This window comes from Zea mays, chromosome 7 (genome assembly GCF_902167145.1).
Source record: "Zea mays cultivar B73 chromosome 7, Zm-B73-REFERENCE-NAM-5.0, whole genome shotgun sequence".
Taxonomy (NCBI): Eukaryota; Viridiplantae; Streptophyta; class Magnoliopsida; order Poales; family Poaceae; genus Zea; species Zea mays.
The window spans coordinates 63,880,555-63,907,797 of NC_050102.1; positions in this window are offsets into that span (position 1 = coordinate 63,880,555).

A 27,243-nucleotide genomic window follows, 5' to 3' on the forward strand; every position below is an offset into this window, starting at 1 on the left:
AAATCAAACAACACAATTTTCGAAATCTGTTCTGACGGTGGACAGAACACAGCAAGCAGTTTGTAAAATTCATAACTCTTAAACTACCAGGCCTATGGTTATGAAATTTTAACACAAGCAAGATCAGAAATGCATCTACATCTTTCTTATAACGACCATGAACAGATTGCAACATTAAATTGAGCAAACAATGCAGTTTCTAAAATCTGTACAGATTCAGTTACTGAATTTGCAAAAAGCATAACTCCTAAACTGTCAGACCTATGGTTGTCAAATTTTAACACCAACAAGATAATAAAGTTGTCCACAACTTTCTTGTGACCACCAATCACTGATTTCAACATTAACTTAAGCAACCATTGCAATTTCTGAAATCTGTTCAGAAATTCGACAGATTCAGGTGCTGGGCTTGTGAAAAGCACAACTCCTAAACGATTAGGTTTATGGCTGTCAAATTTTAGTACAAGAAAGATAATAATGTTATCTACAACTCTTCTATATGACTTTTCTACAGAAAACATGATTTGTTTTATCAAACAATCAGCACAACGAAAACAATGCGTGCAGCCCAAAACAGCAATCAATACATTTCAGCTTCTATACAATTCAAGAATTGCCGCGTTCTAGAGACTTGAATTATTGTAACACTTTAACATTTGTTAGAGTTAAAATAACCAAGTGAGAACTAACAAGTGGACTTACTAATTTTTATCCGTGTCATTATGAGCACTAGAAGTACTATATTTAATTAACAACGCATTCTCCCCGATAATCGATATCGAAGTGTTGTTCACACAATAATTTGTATTTTAACATAGACCTCACATGAGCACTAATACTTTTCATTCGCGACCATAACCATACGTATTTAGACTACAACAAGCAAATCATCATGACCACGAGCTTAACTAAAGTCATCTAACAAGTTGGTTAACCAGTATAAAACTTAGCAAGTATTTTAGACTTCGCAACTCAAAAACATAGGTGGGAGCAGGTTAATTAGTTTTTCTTAACCATTTCTCCACTCGAATTAGTTAACACGTAAGTCACTTAAAACACCATATTTTAGGATGTCTAACATAGAGACATTAAAACATGGCATAAAACTCCATAAGACTTACACTGGCTACTGAAGACCTAAAGCACTTATGTGCATATGTTATCGGACTATTCTTCAATTTTAGCAAGGATTGACTCATGAACGCTACTTGCCCCCAATAATTATTGGGCTGCGATAACACTCGTATAAGACCTCTAATCGATCAACAAGACATTTATTTATCCAAAGGGGCATGGAATGTGATGATTGACAAAGCGAAGCATCACATTGCCATACCACAAAAATCATGACAACACCGAGATACTACCCACGAATCGTTTGAAAGTTAAACTTACTTCTCGCCTGCCACTACATCACTCCTCAATCACACAACCATCACGAGCATCCTTCACACGTTTACATAATAGCGACCTAAGCATCGTGTTACACAATACAGGCATCTTTCCTCGTCGCGAGTATAACCATATTACGACATATACCCGCACACCTCACAATTATCTTACGCTACCACTACCATAATACACCACGGCACACACGCACATACGTGTACTAATGCAATCCTCACATCACATGTATTTCCAAACTTACTCATCACATAAAACAAGCATGACACACGTGTTTACCAAAACGTGAATGCGACCTTGCCACGGCATAAAATCAAAACATTTTATACCCACATCTAGTCAAACACCACTATACATCACATCGACCAAAACGTAATTAGACAAACTACAAATCGCACACATCAACAACCTCTTGTTCTCTAACCGCAAATGCGATCCTACCAACGTGTATAGCCAAAACATATTACACACATCCACATATATACATGCACTGCCCAACATCAACCAAAGCATGTGTATTATAAACTATAAATTAATCAACCTGAACGAGTCGTGACTAGACGCATGGGCTGTCCACATGGCTCGACATTTCGTCGAACGGGCAAGGCGTGAAGCGCGACGTCGACCACTAGCTGCGATTAGACACACGCAACAGTTCAATATTTTTTCCGAGCACAAAAATATGATAATAGCAAGGGCAGCGGGGTGTTTCTCACCACGGGTTTCGACGGCGTTGCGGATGGGGCTGCGCAGCGAGCACGAGAGCGACGACACGCGACGAGGGGAGTGGAGATCGAACGGGAGGGCTGCTGCAGCGCGTGGCTTGCTGCGCATTTTGTCGAACAGCCGGCGGGCACCACGACGAACAGCGAGGAAGGGCGCTCGCTGCTGGAATTTCTGGGCGTCCATGGGAGCTCTGCGCGTCCTGCAGCAAGGGCGCAAGACAGAGGGAGGAGGGGCTTGCACCTATGGAGGAAGAAGGGCAGAGGAGGTCGGTAGCCATGGTAGGGGTGAGGAGCAGAGGGAATTGCTGGTGGTTGTTGCTGCCGTGGGGAAGAAGAAGCAGGGGCTCGCATCCAGGGAGCTGAGGAACAGGGAGCTCTCGCCAGGAGGAGGATAGGGAGGGCGCTCGGCTGCTCGACTGCCATGGGAGGGGGCGAGCAGAGCTGCTGCTCGGCCATGGGAGAGAGGGGGAGCTCCCTCCTGCAGCCGCTCGCAGGAGGAGCCGCGAGGGCGCCGCGCCATGGCCGCTAGCCGGAGCTGGAGCTGGAGCTCGGCCAGCAACAGAGGGGGCTCGACCTTGGAGGTTGCAAGGAGATGGAAATAGCTGCTCGCCTGCAGGGGACGCGCTGGAGAGGACAGCCAGCGAGAGGGCGCTGACTTGGGGTTGAAGACGAATAGGGAGGAGTGGAGCTCGAGCGCCGTGGGAGCTTGGAGCTCGGCTGGGAGATTTTTCTGCGCCATGCACAGGGAAGAAGAGAGCTGTGCGTGTGGGAGAGAGGAGGAAGAAGGCTGTGGCGGCTGCAAATTTTTGAGGGGTGGGAGTGCAAAAATGCCTCCACTTGCTAGGAGAGGGCTGCTATTTATAGAGGGGCACTAGGGTTAGGGTTTTCTCATGGGCCAAATGGGCCGGGCTAGAATGGGCTTGGCCCAAAACACGTACTCGGGTCGCGCTAAATTATTTTTCCGAATAAAAATGCTCCCGCGGAATTCGTTTCTACAGAGAACAGAGCGAATTAGAGTTTCGGCGAACGGTCGATTGAGCGATTAATTCGACCGAGAGTTTGATTTGATTTCGCTCAGAAATAATTCCCCGCACACTATTTTAGAAATAAATGTTTCTCTCAGACTTCTGATCGGCTTCAGATTTTTAGTCGGAGAAATCGGATTGTGACATTATAAAATCGTTGTCGATGCGAGGTTTTGAGTACAGTCCAGACATGAGATATTTAGCCGAGTCGGATAAAATTGATTAGAGGACGACACATCGAGTATTTCGTCTGAGAGTATGGACTCGGATAAAATAGTCAGACATAGATCAACGTTCGAGGAATTAACTTGGGCTCAGACCAAATAACAGCCGTCGAGAGTTTGATTTAATGAGCTTCAGATGAGATTTATAAATCGAGATTGATTATCGAGTTTGCATTCGTCGAGAATAAAAGTTTTTAACAGGCTCCAAATTGGCCTTCTGTGAGATTGAATAATTCCGAATTCGGCGAAATGTGAATGAATAATCTAGATAATCAGAGACATACGCGAGCGAGAAAGAGAAATTTTTACTGGGCATCCGAGATTAGGATTAATCTCCCGTCATAACACAGAACTGACACCTGGGGTGTCACAGCTTCTTTCTTCAACAATTCAGTTATGGGCTTCACAATTCGAGAGAAATCCAGAATGAATCTTTGATAATAACCAGCCAATCCCAGAAAACTTCGAATCTGATGGATAGTCGTTGGCGGCTTCCAGTTCATCACCTCTTGCACCTTATCGGGATCAATAGCTATGCCTGCCTGAGAGATAGTGTGACCCAAGAATTTGGTTTTCTTTAGCCAAAAATCACATTTTGACAATTTGGCATAAAGACGGTGCTCTCGCAGACGTTGAAGCACTACATGCAAATGACCGGCATGCTCTTCTTCGTTCTTTGAGTACACCAAGATATCATCGATGAAAATCACTACAAACTTGTCCAGTTCAGGCATGAAAACAGAATTTATCAAAAACATGAAGTATGCTGGTGCATTAGTCAGCCCAAATGACATCACCAAAAATTCATACAGCCCATATCTGGTTGAGAAGGCAGTCTTCAGAATATCACTTGCTCGTATCTTGATCTGATGATAGCCGGAGTGAAGGTCTATCTTGGAAAACACTTTGGCTCCGACCAACTGATTGAAAAGAACATCAATACGAGGCAAAGGATACTTGTTCTTTATAGTCACTGCATTAAGTGGGCGATAATCTATGCACAGCCTCAATCTTTCATCTTTCTTCTTCACAAACAAGGCTGGACATCCCCAAGGCGAAGTACTTGGGTAGATAAAACCTTTGTCTAGCAATTCTTGCAACTGCTTCTTTAATTCTGCCAACTCAGTGGGTGGCATCCGGTAAGGCCTCTTGGAAATAGGTGTCGTTCCCGGTTGCAACTCGATGGCGAATTCAATATCCCAGTCTGGTGGCATTCCTGGTAATTCATCTAGGAAAACATCCGCATACTCACAGACTACTGGAATCTTCTTCAGGGGTAACTCCATCATAGCAAAAGCACATGATCGAGTAGAATCTTGGCTGGGCAGAAGTAAGGTGAAACTCCCACAGATTGGGGATTTGATTTCGACGATGCGGCTGGCTACATCAAGCACTACTTGGTATCAGGTCATCCAATTGGCTCCCAGAATAATATCCACATTCTCCAATCCTAGAACAAGGAGGGTGGTTTTGATAATGTGGCTTCCTAGTTGAATAAGCACACATTGATTTAATTGGTTGGTTGCAATTTTACCCCCAGGTGTGGCTATCATGAAGGACCCTTTTGTATGATAGAAAGGCAGTTGACACTTAGCACTGAACTTTTGGCTAATGAAACTATGAGATGCACGAGAATCAAACAGAATTAATGCAGGTTGATTATAAACTAAAAAGATACCAGTCATGATGGGGGATCCTTCAGGTAACTCCTCCAGAGTAGTGAAGTTGAGCTTCCCTTGCCTGACTTGCACCTTTTGCTTTCTACCCTTGTCTTGATTTGGTGCTGGCATTTTCCTCTGCTGATTTCTTGGGCAATTTTTGGCATAGTGGCCCACATTGCCACAAGTGAAGCACTTGTTCCCATTTCTCTGGTGGAACTACTGCTGCTGCGGAGGTTGATTGTTCCTTGGAGCGGGAGCTGGAAAACGAGTGGGTGCTGACTGTTGCTACTGAGGTGGCCTGATCACCTATCTGCCTGCCTGCTGCTGAAATCCCCTGCTCTGATTATGGGAAGCAATCCTAAACCTCTAGGTCTAAGCGGAGGGTGCTGCCATTGGTGCCTTCCTCTTCTTCTCTGCCCAATGAGCTACAATACAATCCTCCTGGGAGATGGCCAGGTTGACCAACTCATTGAAGCTATCAGCCCAGACAGTGTTGAGATGCTCACGCAACTTGGTGTTGAGACCCCTGCGGAAGCGGTCTCTCTTCTTCTTATCAGAATCAGCATGATAACCTGTGTACTTGCACAGGTCGTTGAAGGCCTGAGCATACTGCAAACCGTGCGGATTGCTTGATTGAGTGCCAGGAATTCATTCAGCTTGCGATCAAGAATTCCAGCTGGGATGTGGTGCCCTCTGAAAGCCGTCTTGAATTCCTCCCAAGAAAATTCATGATCAGTAGATAGCATGGCACGGAAATGGTCCCACCAAGTTCGAGCAGGTCCGCGAAGCTGCTGCGCGGCGAAGCGAGCCTTGGTGTCATCAGGGCAGTCTCCCATGAGGAGGGGAAACTTGGACTCCACGGCGCGTAACCACACGTCAGCGTCCAACGGATCCTCTGCCTTGGTGAACAAGGGCGGCTGCGTACTCAGGAACTCCTGGTAGGTTGCTGCGGCCGGAGGTCGCTGCAGCTGGCCTCCACCATACTGCTGAGGGTGGGGCTAGCGCTGCAAGAGCTGTCGCAGAATTTCGTTCTGCTGAGCCATCAGTTCTTGCACCATGGTAGCTGGGGGAGGCGACGGGGGAACTTGCTCGTTATGCCCGCGGCGCTGCCTGACTGCCATCTGAAAAAGAGATTGCTGCCATTGTTATCCCACATCACAATTTCGAACAACATGCTATTATCTCATATGGAAGGAAATTGTCATAATCAGAACATTAATTTCGAACGAGGATAACATGGTTACAAACATTCCATGGATCTCAAAAGTTCTCATGGGTTACATCAATTAGGGGAAAGTACACGTAAGCCTAGTCCAAAATCTCGCATTAACTAAGCTCGCGTAGGTTTCTATCCTCCTAAAATGTCAAAATGACTCATCAACCCTGAGTAGTGGAAGCGACACTGGATACGTGTGAAGGGGTCATCTCGGAGGTAGTCACATTGGCACCAGGGGCTGGTCCTAACTCCTCGAGATCCTCTTCTTCTTCGCTTCCGGCCTCATTGGCCTCCATCTCCAGGTGGTGCATGTCCAGGTGGTCATTAGCTTCCTCGAGCTCCTGCTGCACATCGTGGAGCTGGTTTACCAAGACATCAATGGTGTTGTCCCGGATCTCCACCTGCTGCTCCAAGGTGGTGATGCGCTGGCTCAATCATTCCACCTGTAGGTCCTTCTCCACCAACTCTGAGGACAAGTCGACCACAAAGTCTTCTCGGCTGTCAAGGGTGAGCTTGGTGGTTTTAGCGAGGTTAGCAAGATGTGCCATAGCGTCGCTCTGCAGGGCCTGAAGGCGGTACAGTGCGCTCATGCACTGAACAGTGACCCTCCCAACCAAGTCAGGATACATGGCCCATACGTCCTTTACATGGCTCACACGGTTGCACCACATGGAGTCATCCTTCTTCTCAGGAGGGAAGAGTCCCAGTGGGTGCATCACCATCTCCAGGGGATGGTAGCCACCAAAAGTCGTGAGGGTCTTCATAGCTGCCGCTTCGGTGGTGTCGTCCATCCTGAATCCAATCATCTCAGAGTCAAGGGAACACCAACCTGGCTGAAGGGGATGAGCCTCCAGAGTTAGCCAGACTCGGCAACGTGGTACCTGATGCTCCTCGTACAGTTGCACCGTGTACAAAGGGGGCGTAGGGTAACCAGCGGAGTTAAGCACTTCCCACAAGATGGAAGGAAAACCATAATGAGAAAGGAAATCAAAGCTGAAACGAGTGTCTCCTCCATTGGCGAGGGTAGGTGAAGTCATCTGCGGAAGGGTATCAGATGTAAAGATTATGGTGGAAGAAAAAAAATAAAAGAGCCTGGGTGGTTTAAAAGGAAGTGGGTTAGCACAAATTTTTACTTCTTTAGTTTCTAATCCTTTTAGTTTTTATAATGCATGCATGCTGAAAATAACGTCTCCTCTCCGAATAAAAGGGTGCTCTTAGGGCATCCTTTTAAAAAGCTAAGGACTGGCCCACAGGGCCTACTTAATTAGCCACCTATTTCTCCCACTATTCCTAAGGCCTTTCGTCCTAGGTCTAGCATTCTAGTCCTGACGATTCACACTAGTTTCTAAGCAAGTTTTAGATTTTTGAAAGTTGGTATTCATGGTTTATTGCTCTTCTCTATGGTGGTATTTGCTCCGATACCAGCTTTGGCAGAACCGCCCAAATTATTCTAGTTTAAGTGCCCAAGTCACGCCTTAAAGGCCGCAATACACTTAAATCGGAATAACCCATCAGTCCCTCAGATCTAGTCTGATAAAGCCACTTATCCAGGATCAAATACCACTAACCCACTCGAAGGTGAGTCATAGAGGAAATACAATAAAGCAGGAAACCTCAAATTAAAGTACTGGAGTTATTACATAAATAAGAGTTTCTCAAGTAAACTGAAATAAGTTCATAAGATAGATTGCAGTGGATAATCGATATCATCGAAAGTTAGCAATAGGGCAAGGCCTAGCCCACTACTCCTCCTGCTCCTCTCCTGCTGGAGCAGCATCCCACTCGACCGTCCAACCCAGTGGTAGGGTGGTAGGCCAAGTCACACCATCAACCATGTCCTGAAGCGTACCTGCAAACATTATGCCACAAGCAAGGCTGAGTATGCTAATACTCAGCTCGACTTACCCGGTGTGAGGAATCTACTCCTCTTCATCTAGACCATGCGGTTGTTTGGCTGAGGGGTTTGGTTTGCCAAAAGCACTAGCTGTATCTAAGGTCAACTTTTAGCTTTTCCATTTCTAGTATCATTATTTTAGCTAAGTTTGCTCTTTCTAAGCATACATGGTAACCGTCTTTTAATACAATCAACAAGTTATCTCATGTAAAGTCTCATTTCACTTCTTACTCAATGTAGTACAAGGGGTCAAGCAGTCTCATTAGCTGCGAGAAGCAGACGATTCGAATCGAGTTTTTAACCTTGCAAGGTAAACCTAAACACACGACATGTAGGGGCACTCCGTCTCCACACATGTCAACCGTCCCCATCGATTCCCCGTTCGCGGCCAGGCCTCACCGCTTTGCCATACAATGCTCCACTAACCCCGGCTGCCGCCGTGTAGTGACCGCACTTGTACCCACCATAGCTAGCATGGGAGACCCAGTCTCAGGACGCGTGAGGGGTAAAGTCCGCTCCCGGCTTCACTCAGGTACTAGGTTTACCGGTTTCCATATTTCCTGACATGTGTTTAGTACGTTCAAATGCTTGACTCAGGTATGCACACATTAATCCTTAATTCCTTTTCCCGTCTCATGGACAAGGCATCCTCCCTGGATCCAAGTCCATAGACCATCATAGATCCCGTTATCAAGATGAATACAATAAATTCCTGATCTCGCGCGAGTGCTAGAAAAATCACTCGACTTCTACCAAGATCCTAATTAGCAAAGCAGCTACTCGACCTAGCATACTAGTATCCATCTCAAAAAGGAATCCTGAATTCATGCAACTAAGGGTTTCAAGCAACTCCTACACTTAAGTGCACATTACAAGCCTACAAACATTAAGTGTAGTAAAGTAGCATATATATATTTTCAAGGGCTAGTGACCACTACTGTAAGCTTTAAGGAATCGAACCGAATAACAATATAAATCTATTTTAAGCTAGCTAGGGCACTAGAATTAAACAAAGATTACTACACAATTCAATAGCCATCTCATTGCACAAATTAAGAACAGACAGATCCCATGCACTCCATTCAAAGCCACAAAAATTTGGAGAAAGATGAACCATGACAACAGTTAAGGTTGAGATTTTTATCTTAACGAGTTGAAGCCCACACTTACACAGAAACCAACTGACAATGAACTTTTATATCATTGTGACAATCAGTGGTGACTAACTATGGTTTGTTGAACAACATTAAGATAAATAGTTGTAGAACATAACAAAATCACTTACCCATTGTCCCAGACAATGTGAGCGTGGTACGTGGAAAATTTCTCACAGTTCGCAGTTGCGTCCCCTTTTGGTGTTCACATATCTGCCATGCAACATAACATGGTTATATACTATGTAAACCAACCTGTAAAACATGGTCATATATGCGTGGACATATACATGGTGTTCAATAAAACATGGCTGATGGCTTGTACCTGTTCTTTTTTTCTAGTTAATGGACGCGGTGGAAAATATGAACCTGTGTATTTATGTTGAGAATACAGAAAAGGCATGTTATATTTTGCTTACTGGAGAAAGCATACCTGTTCCAGATAGAAGTTATAGGTTGTGCAAATCATCTTGTTAGTAAGTGACCATGCGAAAACAGTAAGAAACTAATGAGATTTGTGGCATGAAGGCTGCGGGGTGCAAATAATAGAAAACTAACTGTTGGGGAGTTGTTCTCAAATGCTTCGAGTCAAGAACAAGGCAACACAGAGAATGTTAAACGTTAAAGTCCTTCGTCCTTCGAAGCATTATATCCCTTTGAGGGATAATGATTTTCGGACGAAGGTTGTGAAGGACGTACCTTCGTCAAAGCAACATATAAACGAGGAAAGAAACATATGGGATATAAAAGACAGTACCAACAGTTATTTTTTACCATCAACTCATTTCTATTTTATTATTAAGGAAAAATAGAAATAATCACAAGTTACAAAATTACCTTCGGCTTGAAAGAAGGTAAAAGTACAAGTGTGACGCAAAAGCAAATGTCCAGTCAGCGTGAACAGTACGGGAGCACTATTCATCTATTTATAGGCACGGGACGCAGCCCATGTAAAATTACACCCATGCCCTTTACATTTGCTAATAAATCTATAATAGTCCATCAGGGTCTAAATAGCCTTTTCCCTTTTAAGTCGGTTCCCTTTCCTGTTATCACGCCGAAGCTCCCCTGCGTATAGCTTCGGCTCTGCGCCATCCTTCGTATTCTTTGTGCTTCTTCACACTGTAGTTTTGACCTAAGTCAGAAGGTACCTGTTCATGTATCATGCTCCAGAAACATTGTTAAATCATATTTTTGAGGACCTTCGGAAGCCGAAGGCCCCCAAAAGTAGCCCCTCGCAATATTAATTTGTTAGAATGATAAATTCAGATTGCGATATGGACGAAGGCCTTAAGCCGAAGGTCCGAAAAAACACCTTCCCTTTGCTAGAATAGCATCAGTCAATGACAAGTGGGGCCCTCCCACTTGCAACGCACTAGTCGTATAAATAAGAGCACACCGCGAGCACATCTGGCACGCTTTCTTGCCATCTGCTCTTGCTTACTCAACTTTTAGCTCTTTGCGCACCAACACTTGCTTGGCTTTTTAGGTTTTTTAAGCTTCGGCTTTGAGAGCAGTTTTTTAGCATTTCCGAAGATGTCTGAAAATAAAAAAGTTGTTGCCGAAACAAGGCTAAGTCTTTCTGAGGAGAAGAATCTTGGGTTTCTTGAATCAATAGCAAAGACAAATACAGAGAAGATCACTAAGGAGATTTTAGAAGGTTTATCCGAAGACACTAGTTGTAACACCCCAGGTGTTAATATTCCGCTCGACAACAAGTATGGATTTAAGCACGTAATATCAGTGGATAAAACGGATGCCAAAATTTTAATCATCTTCGCCTACCGCGATTTTTATATTGCATCTGTTTCGTCTGACGCGAGTGCGCCGTCGTTTTTATTTTCATCTGATCGGGCTCTTCCAAAATTTTCGTGATGTTCGGGACATCGTCGTTTCGAAAATCGGTGCGTCCGATGATTAATTAAAATTCATCGCCGCGTGAATCCGAATTCAGAAGCTCGACCTCCTTTTACGCCCTTTTATCCTGGACTGATTAATTTGAACTCGACGACCAAAATACTCGGTGCAAAATAATCCGAATCGTGCGTCGTCTGAGTGAAATCGTGCGCGAGATTATGACCCAATTTATCCTTCAACACGCTGTTTTGGCGACGAAAACGAGTGTACATTAGCGGATTGGGTTTCGGCTAATTTCGGTCGAATCGCGCAGAACGAATTATCAGTGCCAAAATCAGTTTATTTCGGTCTGTCGCTTCTCGCCCGGATCCAAATCTTCAGATATAAATAATAGGTTAGGATTCATCTGACTCTAGAGTATTCATCGCATCAAATCTTGTCTAAATATTGTTGTCGATCTAGTTTTTAGTTCGACCCTTTTATATATCTTTTCGACCCGGCATGTTAACCGAGAAATTGTGTCTATGGCTTTACAATATCATCCTGCTTTCTAGCAAATTATCCCTGGTCGAGGAATCAAGTGTTCAAAGTACAGATAAAATTTATCTGATTTTAATCAAAGCAAATACATATTAAAATATCGTAGCTGATATCATTTCAATCTAGCTTAATTACGTCTCGCTTGAAACCTACCCTAGAATTTAGATATATATATATATATATATATATATATTGATAATAAAAGAAAGAGAAATTCCTATTTTGTTCCACCGCCCTACCTAAGTCCTTATCTCTAAGCCACCATTTATCTGATGAACGATTTCCTCATCCATATCCTAGCCACCATTTTCTTCTTATCAAGATACGTGCAAGTCCCTGGAATCCTCTAGCTCCATGCCCATCGTGTCTCCTTCAGGCTTCAGCCACGCTCAGCATCTACTCGGGTTTTCTTTCCACGTGTTGCCTCTCTCCAGTTCCTATCTAAGTTATTCTCTAGAAACTTTAATCAGCGCTCCGTCTCCTCCGTGCTCTCTCTCCCTCACGCTGGTGGAGCGGTATCACCCTGGCTCCAGCTCCCCACATCGATGCTCCTTGCCCTGTCGTTCCCATCGGCTGGGCGCTTTGCGTCTAGGAAAAACCACCGCACCAGCTCGCGCGCTCCCTACCCGGCCGTGCGTCCCTGCTCCCTCGCCACCTGGTGCATGCGCGCGGCTTTCTACACGCCGGAGCAACACTTGTGCTTGGCCCCTGCGCTGAACCCTGCTCAGCTTCTCTAGTGCCGGCCGCCGCTCCAAGTCCTCTACTCGCCGACGCCATGGACAGCTCGCGGTCGTTGCGTTGCAGGGTCCCAGTCACCATTTCAAAGCTGCCCAGCTCCTAGACTGTCGTCCCTGTTTCTCACCGATTAAATTATTGGTGAGCTGTCGTCGCTCTCGCTTTTCGTTTTAATATTTCCCATCAATTTAGTATGATTGCGCTGTCCAGGTAGGCTGGTGACGTATACGTAAATCGCATTAGTGTGATTTCGTATAATGCTAGATAGGTGTTCGACGATTTAGGGGAAACAGTAAACGTCATCATTTTTGTTAATTCCAAGTCGCACTGTGATACGAGAAGCTGATGTATTATTACTCGTAGCCGAATCGTTAGATAGATTGGCTACCTAGGTACGTCGCGACGATTATCCCGTTTGTAGATCAGGCATGTATTTATTTGACGTTTGTAGAAATACGGGGCTATAAGTAGCATGGTAATTATGTCCACGATTGTGAAGTCGTCGTGCTGTGTAGCTAAGTTTAGGATTAACGACATAGGTTATACGAGAAGATTAAATCGGTGATTCGTATCCGGTGAATGGTCGAATTAATAATGGGAAAGTTAGGTTTAGATATTTATTATGCGAGATAAAACTTAGGTTTAAAATGCTAGTTACGTAGGAGTACCGAGCGAGCGTGTCTGTCGAGTGTGTTCAAATTGGTTTTACTTATAAAGTATGTCAAATTAATAGCGTAAATAATTGATTTAGTAATCCAAACAATTATCTGATAAGGCTGTTATCGTTGATTTTGTAGGATATTTTGGTAGTAAAACCTGAAATGTTTAATTAATTGTTGACATGTAAAATATGTGAGGTGTAAAATAAAATTAAAATAATTCTTTGTGAGCGATGTAGTATAATTTATAAAGCGAGGAATAAGTTTAGAATTTAATTAATTAACTGATAAGTTGTGTTTAGTCTAATCGTGATTAATGTGTTAATTTGTTGTTTCGTGATGTTTGCGATAGGTTCGAGAAGCGTAATTATTGCGCTTAGTCGTACGTCGATAATTATTGTCTCCATATGAAATTGTTCAACGCCTCGCCGCTAGGTGTTTAATTCGCTATCGCGTAGCACTATTTAGGCTGGTGATATTCCTGTCTATATGCATTCATGTGCATAATGCATTCCATTCAGGTACGTTAAGTAATCATGTGAAGCGAGAGACGAGCCAAGTCGACCCCAAGCGTGGGCTACTCCGCATGATGATGCTGATGGACGAACCTGCCCGATCAAGTACTAGGACAAAGGATGGTCGTCAAGTGGACGTCATCTAACAAACACTAGCATAGTGTTTATTCCAGGCAAGCCCCGGTGCATTTACCCCTTTCCTTGTGTTTTTAAATTATTTTTACACACTTTAAGTCTAGTGAATGTGCATTAGGTTTATAGGAGTTGGTTGGAAACCCTTTGATGCATTGCCTTCCTTGATATCCATACCTTTATAGATACTTCTGATGAAGTATCAAAATATGATTTACAAAAATGCTTAGCCCTGCTCAGATCTTGTGGATAGAGGTTGTCTTTTGCACTAAGGCCTAGCTCAGGTGTTATCCTGAGGAAAGATGGCTTCTACCTGCAAGAATAATTTCATTGAGAGCGTGGTGGAATCTTACTGCAAAGTTCCCTTTGATGCTCTTTTCATCCTAGGAACATAAACAATCCTAAGGATGGAAGTACTTAAATCGGGACTTGGGGTAGGAACAGGTGATGTTCTACCCAGGTTAGTTAAGGATTGGATGCGTATGTAGGCCTGTTGATCAAGGACTATCTTAACTAGCCACATGCCCTGGAAATGGGACAGGGTAAGCTTGAACCCGGCTATTCCATACATGAAAAGACAATCGCGCACTGGGAGTGGAGAGATGGCGAGAGTGGCACGTACCCTCCTGGCAAAGGACCGCCTAAAAAGGGTGGTGTGCTCTCGGGTGGCGCGGACCTGTTCATGCAGTGGAGGATCCGTGGGAATGGTAGACCTGCAAGGTTTATGAGAAACATATGTCGTGTGGTTAGAGATCCTCAGCTGAGTAAATCGATTCGGATCGCCGTTATATCCCCGGAGAGTGGAGACTTGATCTCCGACCTACAACCTAAGTCAGGATGTGAACCTCATGAATAAAAATGATGTTGTATTGATGAGATGGTGAAATTAGACCAGATACAAATAGAGTCTATTAATATTTAATCTAGCGTTAAAATATTGAAAGTAAGGACTCACTTTAGTAAGCTATTTCTGCAAAAATATCTAAGTTGATTCTTGCTAAAGCATCTCCTTGAATCCCAAATCCAGCATACCCTTGAGAGTCTTTTCTTTAGTCTGGTAAGTCTTGCTGAGTAATTCCATACTCACGGTTTTATTCCCTGTTGTTTTTCAGGTTCTAACCTTGTGTTGTCGTGATGGTGTTAAGTGCCGGTGGCTCGGCCTTCTTATAAGTCTAAGTAACTCTCTTATACTTCTTATTGAGGATGATCACTTGAGCTAGCATATATTTCAAACTTATACTTTTGTAATCACTCCGATAAAATAATGTAAAATTTTTGTAACCTGTAAAATTTGGTAATAAGATTTCCGCTGCAAAAATGTTGTGTGTGTGATTTGTGTTACTTAATCCCGCGGTTCTGGTTGTAAGTGGTTTATCCGATGTCTTTGGGGCAATCGGACGGATCCTGTTAAGTTATCTGGTGCACATGGATAACAGTCTGAGGTCTTTGAGACAAGGACAGGTGCATGTGGGCCCAATAACTTGGGAGGTTCTGCCACAGCTGGTATCGGAGCAGGATTAAGTATATACGGTCACATACGTATTTTCAAAACAAAAGTTTTGGTTTTAGAAAACCTATTTTAAACTAAACACAATGTTTGGCTTTGAAAAATAGTTTTACAAAACTATAATGCTAGCGACATCCTCTATTAAGCCCTAAATTAAGGACTATCAGGTGGCTTAGTTGAAAACAATAATCCACAACCGGGTGGGTATTGCATACATGTGTATTGTTATTTTTGAAGCCATTCAGTTTTGAATGGATCGACGCTCAAGGTAAGGTGAGATGTGAGAGCATGACCGAACAACCGTCGGTCTAGGGAAGTGCTTAATTGTGGCGCTTGATTATATACATGTTCCACATATGTATATATGACGGCTGCGATGTGGAGTATTAATTTTCTGGGATTCAGTACCCCATGGATGTGTATGGGTATACAGACGTGGGAATACTGAGAACTGTAATTTACTTGTAACGATGCACCTACGCTCAGGTAAGAAGGTGAGTTACCATAATGAGTTGCCCTATGGTTAAAGTGTGGCAACGGGGCCTATGCGTGGCTCGACGCTTAATGATGAGCTGGCCTCCATATAGCAATATATGGAGTATAAACTGTGATAAACTGTCATGTGTAAACTGCATCATTGGAACTTGGGCTGTGATGGAATTTTCTGCAGGTACACTAACCTCGAAAACGTATGTGTAGCTGACGACTAGCAAAATACCGTGAGAGTCGTACATATGCCACCGATATAGAACGCTATTGCCACAGTATGTTGGCAAAACTCGTGAGGACGCATAGGACGAGCATGCATCCTGATTGTTGCATCATGTTTGTCACCTATACACCCAATATGCTTCTCTCATCTTTATTCCAGTAACCAGTGATTGTAGATAATGTGGTGTAATGTTGTATTATGAACTTCGATGAAATAGTTGTCCTCCGTTCTTTAGGTAACCTATTTAGGTGTTATATATGTGTTTGCTCCGTTTACTTGATGTACTGATAGAAGGTTGGTAGTTTGTTTGCTTAAACCGAAAATTAGGCCATATTCTTATTTAGTGAACCATGACCCAAATTTGAATTTTCTGTTATCCCTCCATGACCAAACACATAAAAATAAATGCCTAGATAATTTCTTTGTTGGACCTAAAGTGTACCCGGACTTGAAACAAGAATCTCGAATCATGTCTCCATCCTAAACCATATCCTTATTCAGTTGGTGCAAGCTGATGTACCTTATCCAGTTTGCATGTTCTTAAGGATCGCCATGTTGCTTTATCAACCTAACCCATAAAAGACCTGTCCGAGTATTTTCTTGAATTTGATGCCTTTGGTTTCCTCATGTCTATCAAAGGCATACCCACCTAATCTTATGATTGTTTTCCCTTCGTATCTAATCAGATACTAATCCTTGACCTTGTAATCTCTATGATGGGCATAGAAATATGCTTGGGCTGAAATAACAGTCTCCCATCGTACTTCTTTCATCAAGTTTAGGTTATGGCCATGCCTTGTTCATTTCCTCGGGCCATAATCTATTTGGCTCTCTACTTGTAACTATTTTTACAGGTGGAGTAACTCTTTGTATATTGTCATCCTTGACCAGTCTATTTGTGTTGTGTGAGATTTCTTATTGGTTATGTCTGGTAATGGCATTATGACTAAAATTGATGATGCCGCGACGAAACCGAGGGCCTTTTGTGTGTGCGCACACATGGTTGTGCTGCTCGGCACGCGCTGGTATCATGGTTAGTAGTTGTAGTCCATTATGAGACTATGTCAATGTGTTATCTTGGCACAATCTATTTTTGCTACGTGAGATTCATTATTGGTGCCAGTTCGGTAATGGTGTCACGATTAAGGACTTATGGTGCCGCAGCGGAACCGAGAGCCTCCTGTGAATGCGCACACAGGATTGTGCTACTCGTCGGATGCTGGTATCAAGGTCTCTAGTCATGATCCATTGTGGAACTACACTGATGTGTGATCTTCCGTAGACTCCTTCCTTGAAACAATTTCTATGTTGTTTGTGAAGTGATCAAGCAACATCTATCATCTCCGTTGAATATAATGGGCATACCACTTTCCATGCGTAGTCTCTTTTTCCTTGACTTTGATAGTGACTACACGTATACAAGTTCCCTTTACGTCCTTTGTGTAAAGGTGAAGTCTTGGAGCTTTTTAGTGTTGAGAGACAACTGGTTAGCTCTCAAAATGGAGATCTGCTTCCCTTGCTGCTGAGATGCAGGAGTTTGTTCATTCGATCCCTTATTTAATCCAAGTATTCCCTAACCAAATGGATAATTCATCTCGCATGAAGAAACGGATGAACAACCTGACCAAATGAATTTCTACCCAAATGCATAATCTCCTGTTAGCAAATGTGAGCTCTCGACCGTTGGCTTACCGAGGGTACTAAGAGGACTTGCTCAATGTAAAAAGTAGTTCAACAAGTTAGTTTTTACTAACTTGTAACTGCATTGTGAACAAAGGTTGAGTTTAGAGATTTTTTATCGAGTTGTCTAAACTCACCTTTGTACAACCCTTCTTAAGGAAGTATTTACAAGAATCGAGATTAAGTCGACCAGAAACCACATAGTCATCGCTCTAGTCATGCCTCGATCGTCTCACGCGTGCTTTTCCAGCGTGTGTGATCATGTCGAGCCGTGACTAGTGCTGGACACAATGGACTGGTTGTAAAGTCTGTATCTACATATCCCTCCACTGGTGATTCTCTCGAATCTATACCATCTTTCGTGGACTTGAATTCTCAGGTTAGCCCCATGTTAACCGCGACAATATTTGACATCCACACCCGTCCCCTATGCTATGAATTTCCTGTAACCACTTGTTAGTAAACCTCTTTCTGTGTGTTTTATCCAAGAGGTTGCATCTGGTTCTGTTTGGGTAAGATCGCGTATTTGTCGCTCGCCCAATAGACTCAGATAGTACAGTGTCATCAAAAAAAGCAAACTGCACACATGAAACTTTATGTGTTCCTCTGGCAGATATTGTCTCTATTGGTGGACATTTCTAAATTAGCCTAAGGCGATACATGTTATGTCCACTAGAGAAACACATCCGGAGACACTCACCTTTAATAGGAAATGTCTCACGATTATCGCTGATATGAACATGGGTTACCTGCTTCTCTACTCTTAGAAGTGTGCCGTTCTGAATCTCGGGACGAGATTCTTTTAAGGGGGAAGGCTGTAACACCCCAAGTGTTAATATTCCGCTCGACAACAAGTATGGATTTAAGCACGTAATATCAGTGGATAAAACGGATGCCAAAATTTTAATCATCTTCGCCTACCGCGATTTTTATATTGCATCTGTTTCGTCTGACGCGAGTGCGACGTCGTTTATATTTTCATCTGATCGGGCTCTTCCAAAATTTTCGTGATGTTCGGCACATCGTCGTTCCGAAAATCGGTGCGTCCGATGATTAATTAAAATTCATCGCCGCGCGAATTCGAATTCAGAAGCTCGACCTCCTTTTACGCCCATTTATCCCGGACTGATTAATTTGAACTCGACGGCCAAAATACTCGGTGCAAAATAATCCGAATCGTGCGTCGTTTGAGTGAAATCGTGCGCGAGATTATGACCCAATTTATCCTTCAACACGCTGTTTTGGCGACGAAAACGAGTGTACATTAGCGGATCGGGTTTCGGCTAATTTCGGTCGAATCGCGCAGAACGAATTATCAGTGCCAAAATCAGTTTATTTCGGTCTGTCGCTTCTCGCCCGGATCCAAATCTTCAGATATAAATAATAGGTAAGGATTCATCTGACTCTAGAGTATTCATCGCATCAAATCTTGTCTAAATATTGTTGTCGATCTAGTTTTTAGTTCGACCCTTTTATATATCTTTTCGACCCGGCATGTTAACCGAGAAATTGTGTCTATGGCTTTACAATATCATCCTGCTTTCTAGCAAATTATCCCTGGTCGAGGAATCAAGTGTTCAAAGTACAGATAAAATTTATCTGATATTGATCAAAGCAAATACATATTAAAATATCGTAGCTGATATCATTTCAATCTAGCTTAATTACGTCTCGCTTGAAACCTACCCAGAATTTAGATATATATATATATTGATAATAAAAAAAAGAAATTCCTATTTTGTTCCACCGCCCTACCTAAGTCCTTATCTCTAAGCCATCATTTATCTGATGAACGATTTCCTCATCCATATTCTAGCCACCATTTTCTTCTTATCAAGATACGTGCAAGTCACTGGAATCCTCTAGCTCCATGCCCATCGTGTCTCCTTCAGGCTTCAGCCACGCTCAGCATCTACTCAGGTTTTCTTTCCACGTGTTGCCTCTCTCCAGTTCCTATCTAAGCTATTCTCTGGAAACTTTAATCATCGCTCCGTCTCCTCCGTGCTCTCTCTCCCTCACGCTGGTGGAGCGGCATCACCCTGGCTCCAGCTCCCCACGTCGATGCTCCTTGCCCTGTCGTTCCCATCGGCTGGGCGCTTTGCGTCCAGGAAAAACCACCGCACCAGCTCCCGCGCTCCCTACCTGGCCATGCGTCCCTGCTCCCTCGCCACCTGGTGCATGCGCGCGCGGCTTTCTACACGCCGGAGCAGCACTTGTGCTTGGCCCCTGCGCTGAACCCTGCTCGGCTTCTCTAGTGCCGACCGCCGCTCCAAGTCCTCTACTCGCCGACGCCATGGACAGCTCGTGGTCGTTGCGTTGCAGGGTCCCAGTCACCATTTCAAAGCCGCCCAGCTCCTAGACTGTCGTCCCTGTTTCTCACCGATTAAATTATTAGTGAGCTGTCGTCGCTCTCACTTTTCGTTTTAATATTTTCCATCAATTTAGTATGATTGCGCTGTCCAGGTAGGCTGGTGACGTATACGTAAATCGCATTAGTGTGATTTCGTATAATGCTCGATAAGTGTTCGACGATTTAGGGGAAACAGTGAACGTCGTCGTTTTTATTAATTCCAAGTCGCACTGTGATACGAGAAGCTGATGTATTATTACTCGTAGCCGAATCGTTAGATAGATTGGCTACCTAGGTACGTCGCGACGATTATCCCGCTTGTAGATCAGGCATGTATTTATTTGACGTTTGTAGAAATACGGGGCTATAAGTAGCATGGTAATTATGTCCACGATTGCGAAGTCGTCGTGCTGCGTAGCTAAGTTTAGGATTAACGACATAGGTTATATGAGAAGATTAAATCGGTGATTCGTATCCGGTGAATGGTCGAATTAATAATGGAAAAGTTAGGTTTAGATATTTATTATGCGAGATAAAACTTAGGTTTAAAATGCTAGTTACGTAGGAGTACCGACCGAGCGTGTCTGTCGAGTGTGTTCAAATTGGTTTTACTTATAAAGTATGTCAAATTAATAGCGTAAATAACTGATTTAGTAATCCAAACAATTATCCGATAAGGCTGTTATCGTTGATTTTGTAGGATATTTTGGTAGTAAAACCTGAAATGTTTAATTAATTGTTGACATGTAAAATATGTGAGGTGTAAAATAAAATTAAAATAATTCTTTGTGAGCGATGTAGTATAATTTATAAAGCGAGGAATAAGTTTAGAATTTAATTAATTAACTGATAAGTTGTGTTTAGTCTAATCGTGATTAATGTGTTAATTTGTTGTTTCGTGATGTTTGTGATAGGTTCGAGAAGCGTAATTATTGCGCTTAGTCGTACGTCGATAATTAGTGTCTCCATATGAAATTGTTCAACGCCTCGCCGCTAGTTGTTTAATTCGCTATCGCGTAGCACTATTTAGGCTGGTGATATTCCTGTCTATATGCATTCATGTGCATAATGCATTCTATTCAGGTACGTTAAGTAATCATGTGAAGCGAGAGACGACCCAAGTCGACCCCAAGCGTGGGCTACTCCGCATGATGATGTTGATGGACGAACCTGCCCGATCAAGTACTAGGACAAAGGATGGTCGTCAAGTGGACTTCATCTAACAAACACTAGCATAGTGTTTATTCCAGGCAAGCCCCGGTGCATTTACCCCTTTCCTTGTGTTTTTAAATTATTTTTACACACTTTAAGTCTAGTGAATGTGCATTAGGTTTATAGGAGTTGCTTGGAAACCCTTGGATGCATTGCCTTCCTTGATATCCATCCTTTATAGATACTTCTGATGAAGTATCAAAATATGATTTACAAAAATGCTTAGCCCTGCTCAGATCTTGTGGATAGAGGTTGTCTTTTGCACTAAGGCCTAGCTCAGGGGTTATCCAGAGGAAAGATGGCTTCTACCTGCAAGAATAATTTCATTGAGAGCGTGGTGGGATCTTACTACAAAGTTCCCTTTGATGCTCTTTTTATCCTAGGAACATAAACAATCCTAAGGATGGAAGTACTTAAATCGGGACTTGGGCTAGGAACAGGTGATGTTCTACCCAGGTTAGTTAAGGATTGGATGCGTATGTAGGCTTGTTGATCAAGGACTATCTTAACTAGCCACATGCCCTGGAAATGGGACAGGGTAAGCTTGAACCCGGCTATTCCATACATGAAAAGACAATCGCGCACTGGGAGTGGAGAGATGGCGAGAGTGGCACGTACCCTCCTGGCAAAGGACCGCCTAAAAAGGGTGGTGTGCTCTCGGGTGGTGCGGACCTGTTCATGTAGTGGAGGATCCGTGGGAATGGTAGACATGCAAGGTTTACGAGAAACATATGTCGTGTGGTTAGAGATCCTCAGCTGAGTAAATCGATTCGGATCGCCGTTATATCCCCGGAGAGTGGAGACTTGATCTCCGACCTACAACCTAAGTCAGGATGTGAACCTCATGAATAAAAATGATGTTGTATTGATGAGATGGTGAAATTAGACTAGATACAAATAGAGTCTATTAATATTTAATCTGGCGTTAAAATATTGAAAGTAAGGACTCACTTTAGTAAGCTATTTCTGCAAAAATATCTAAGTTGATTCTTGCTAAAGCATCTCCTTGAATCCCAAATCCAGCATACCCTTGAGAGTCTTTTCTTTAGTCGGGTAAGTCTTGCTGAGTAATTCCATACTCACGGTTTTATTCCCTGTTGTTTTTCAGGTTCTAACCTTGTGTTGCCGTGATGGTGTTAAGTGCCGGTGGGCTCGGCCTTCTTATAAGTCTAAGTAACTCTCTTATACTTCTTATTGAGGATGATCACTTGAGCTAGCATATATTTCAAACTTATACTTTTGTAATCACTCCGATAAAATAATGTAAAATTTTTGTAACCTGTAAAATTTGGTAATAAGATTTCCGCTGCAAAAATGTTGTGTGTGTGATTTGTATTACTTAATCCCGCGGTTCTGGTTGTAAGAGGTTTATCCGATGTCCTTGGGGCAATCGGACGGATCCTGTTAAGTTATCTAGTGCACATGCATAACAGTCTGAGGTCTTTGAGACAAGGACAGGTGCATGTGGGCCCAATAACTTGGGAGGTTCTGCCACACTAGTGATAGTGACACTTATGATGTGGAAAGTGGAGGTGAGGACTCCGAAGATCGACCGTGGTGACCAAGTGACACAGTCTTCGGAAAATCAACCATTAAGCAGAGTCACCTTGACAATATGAGGGGGAGATATTTTCGAGATATATCTACTGTGAGGGCAGATGACGGGGAGAAGACTGTTCCTACTCCCGAAGACAATGAAGTCGTGATCTTCCGAAGCTTCTTCAAGGCTGGGCTTCGGTTCCCTCTAAGCAGTTTCGTGGTTGAGGTTTTGAAGATATTCCAGATTTTTCTTCACCAGATTACTCCCGAAGCCATTATAAGGATGGGAGCCTTCGTATGGGCTATGAGGAGTCAGAACTTGGAGCCGAATGCTAAAAGTTTCTGTAGCATGCACGAGCTTCTATATGAGGCGAAGCCCTAGGGTAAAGAGCAGTATCACAACAACTTTGGCTGCTATAGCTTCGTTGCCTGCTCCGGGTCAAGCTGCCCTGTGCCCACCTTCTGGAAGCGATGGCCCGGGGATTGGATGAAGGAATGGTTCTATGTGAAAAATGATTTAAAGGCACGAGAGGATATTAAGGATATTATCGTGCGCCCTATCTGGCAACGCTTCGGCCTCCGGAAGCCGAAGGTGGAAATTGATGAAGCAGCCGAAGAATGCCGAAAGGCCTTCGGCATAGTCTGCTCGTTCATCGGGACAAGGGACTTAATTCAAGAGCATGTGGCCTACAGGATATGGCCATTGGTAGCCAACTGGGAGATGCCAAAGGAAACTATCAACAACCCCCACGAAGGTGGTTTGGTTCGACTAAAATACACCTTCAATTTGGAGACCAGTTTAATGAGCCAGACGATGATTGGCTGAAGAGTGTTGAAGCTACAAGTGATGAACTGCTTGGGTCGTACTCCAAAACAGAAGATAATGCACTATCAGCGGCCTTCGGAAACCGGAAAAAGAAGAGACTCAACCGAGTTTTCCATGCTATTGGGTTCATGTACCCTGACTACCGCTACCCGTTACGGGGGCAAAAAATAAAAGGTGCAACTTCCGAGAAAGATGATGCTTCAGCTGCTCCAAGCGAGCCTGCGCCGAAGAGGAAAAAGGTGAAGGTCCTTACTAACCGACCGCGCTTTATTGAACCGGCCACAGTGCCCGAGTTTGTCAGTGAGACCTCTTCGGCTACTGAAGCCAAAGAACCTGCGCTTGCGCAGAAAACTGAAGAGCTGACTGTAACGCCGAAGGTTGAAAAAATTGAAGAACCGAGAGCTGAAGGGATAATAACATCAGAAATTTTAAGTCCTTCGGCAGGAGTTGAAGTGCCAAAAACCCAGAAAGGACTAGCGGTGACCCCCAAAAGAAAAAGGATGGTTAATGTTCTAGATGTACTGGAGACAATAAAATCTTCAAGCTCTACTCCGAGGAAAATTGCCGAAGCTCCAAAAACGCAAACTGAGACAACAGCCTCTGAAGCCGAAGCTACACAGCGCCAGGATGAGACCGAAGCTGGGCCTTCAGAGCCCGCCAAGGAGAAATCCTTGGAAACCAGAGAAAAAGAAACAGAAGCGGCAGAACAAATTTTGGCTGAAAAAACTGCCACTGCCACCCCCGAAGCATTTTCCGAAGCTCTCAATTATATTTTATGACATGCTTCAGTGAAAAAGTTGACTGAAAAAGAAAAATGAGAAGCTCAGTTCTATGCCCAAAAATTGAAATATCTGAAGGGGGCATTGATTTTCAACGGCGGCGGAGAAGAAGACTTCTTGTATTGTCTCCCAGACAGCAAGGAGATTTCTGTCTGCCGGGAGATGAGCAAAAGCTTCAGATTCCCGACACTAGAGGACGGGCTCTCGGTGCTATCAAAAGATGAATTAGCCGATAGCTTAGCATACAACAGCTTAAAGGTGAGAAAATGAATTTTACTGAAAAGCAAAATTTTTCCATTTGCTTATACTTAATATTGTATTCCTTTTTCAGGGCCTTATTCTTAGCAATGCCCTCAGGGCACAAAAAAGCGCTGAAGACGAGGGATGTACCATGGCCTTAAACAACCTTCGTTCCGAAGTAATCAAACTAAGGAACGAAGGTCTTGAGAAAGATAAAATATTAAACTCATTGCTAAATAAAATAAAAGAAGACGAAGCTACTTCCAAAGCCCAGGCTGAAGCCCAGAAGTGTGAGATTGAAGATCTTCAAAAACAGTTGGCTGAAGCGAAGTTAAAGTGTGCAATTGCCGAAGCTGACCGAGATGCCAGTAACTATTGGAAAAATTATTGGGAGAAGACAGTTGTAGAACTTCAATCTCCAAAAGAGAAATGTTACGAAAAATCCATAGAGTGTGTGCAAAAAATAAAATCTAGCTTCGCCAATGTTGGCGCATTCTCTAGCGAGGACAACTTCGTAAGGGGCGATCCTGAAGGCCCAATTGATTGGATCAGCAACGAAGTTCAAGCCTTTTAAGAAATTTTGAGTGGTCGCGGGGATGTCTGCGCCTTCTCAGGTGCCAGGGGAATCGTGGCTATTTTGGAGAAACTAGGCTGTGACCACGTGAAAGCTTTGGCCCAAACCGAAGCTACCTTATCTATTGAGGATACAAAAGACCCCTCGGCCGAAGCAAGCTTAGTTGGCGGGAAATTCTTCACTGACATCTGGGAAAATGGCGGCCGAGAGATGGCGCACGAGATAATAAAAAAGAGTGAAAAAGATTCTTATGATGCAAAAGAAGCAACGAAGGCAGTTGAGAAAGCTGCGGAACTTGAAAGGCGGTTAGGTATTGCTTAATTGCTTTTGACTTTGTGTTTTATTTCTGTGACTTCGAACTTATTTATGTTTTGTATCGCAGCTGAGCTATCTCCTCCCCCGGAGCCCTTCGAGCCAATGGCCGACCCAGAAGCAAAGAGAGAGGAAGAAATCACTAAAATGGCCGAAGCTATTTTGAATGAAGCTATTTCTCAACTGTTAAACGAAGCTGCGGAAGTAGTTTTAAAAGAAGAATAGCTGCTACTGTAAAAACATTTGGAATGTAATATTTGCTAAACAAAGTGTGTAGTGTTTATAATTTTGAATGTAATATATAAGCTGCTTGTAACTCAATTCTTTACGATGCATGAAACTTTACATACATACCGTTTTTGAGCCTTCGGCGAAAAAACACCTTCCCTTCTTTTCATGCTTCGTGAAGGATATCCATATTTCGTAAAAACATCCAATCTCTGTAAAAACGTTATGCTTCGTAAGCAATAGATCTCCTTTTCATATTAGAGTTGACGAAGCGGTACTTCTTCAAAACTTATTTTGTGCCTTGGCACTGCTTCTTCGAAACAATCTCCGAAGATCGACATTGTATCCCCTTCTTGTGCCATTGATGCAATATGATGTATGATGTTATGCTATGCAAATGATGTGATGATGTTATGCTATGCAAAATGATATTTGTGCCGAAGATACACACACATTCCCACAATAGAGCACACAATCTTTTTACCGTTTATTTTTCGGCTTCACCGCTTATTTTTCGGTGTATCAGCGCTGACTTTTCGCTATAAGCCTCCCTTAGGAGCTTCTTCGCCTTTTACTTTGGCGGTATTCGCGTTGACTTTTCGCGCTTCGCCTTATACTTTGGCAGAATCAGCGTTTATTTTTCGCTATAAGCTCTGCATTCCCTTTGGAACGACTTTTGAGCAGAAAACTTACGCTGCGCTCCCTTAGGAACGACTTTTTGTAACTTCAGCAAACTTACAATGCGTTCCGTAGAACGACTTTTTTGTAGCTTCGGAGATACTTTCTGTAGCCACGAGCTCTTAAGAACGAGTTTTCATGCTTCAACAACTTTTTGGATTCCGTAAGTCTGTGTATAAGATATATTTTCACCATGACAAAAACGAAGCTGTTATAAGAAATTGAAAACGACAAGAAAAACTTAGGCTTTCAATGATTGTTCCTTATTATTAAGAAAAATGATAACGAATGCAAGAACTATTTCAGTAGCAGGATATCTTCTAGTAGATGTGCTTCGACTCTGGTACAGTACTGTTGACTGTACGAGCTTCAGACTCCTCTCTGAAGTCTCGTTGCTGATGAGTGGCTGGCTCCCTTCTGGCTGCTGGCCTCGTTGTATTGGTGGTGGAGGTGGAAGCTGTTGCCAAGATGCCTGAGATTGGCTTGGCGAAGCAACAGAAGCTACAGAATGGTTACCCACATACTCTGGATTGTACGGTGAGTGGTACGAAGCAATATGCATAACTTGCTTCGGCTGGCTCTGTTGGGCTGCAGCTTCTGCTATCTCTTTTTGTTTCTGGATGGTGACATGGCACATCCTGGTGGTATGGCCCTTGTCCTCACCGCAGAATAGGCAATAAATTTTCCTGGGCTGATCCCCAAACCTTCCTCCGAAGCCCCTGGCGCCTCTGCCCCTAGGAGCTGGGGGCCGAGGATAGCTCTATTGATGCCCCGAAGCTTAGGAGGAATATTGCGGCCTCTGTTGCTGACTTCCCCTGTCGTCATTCTGAGTGGAATGAATTGATCTGACATGCCTAGGGTGGGC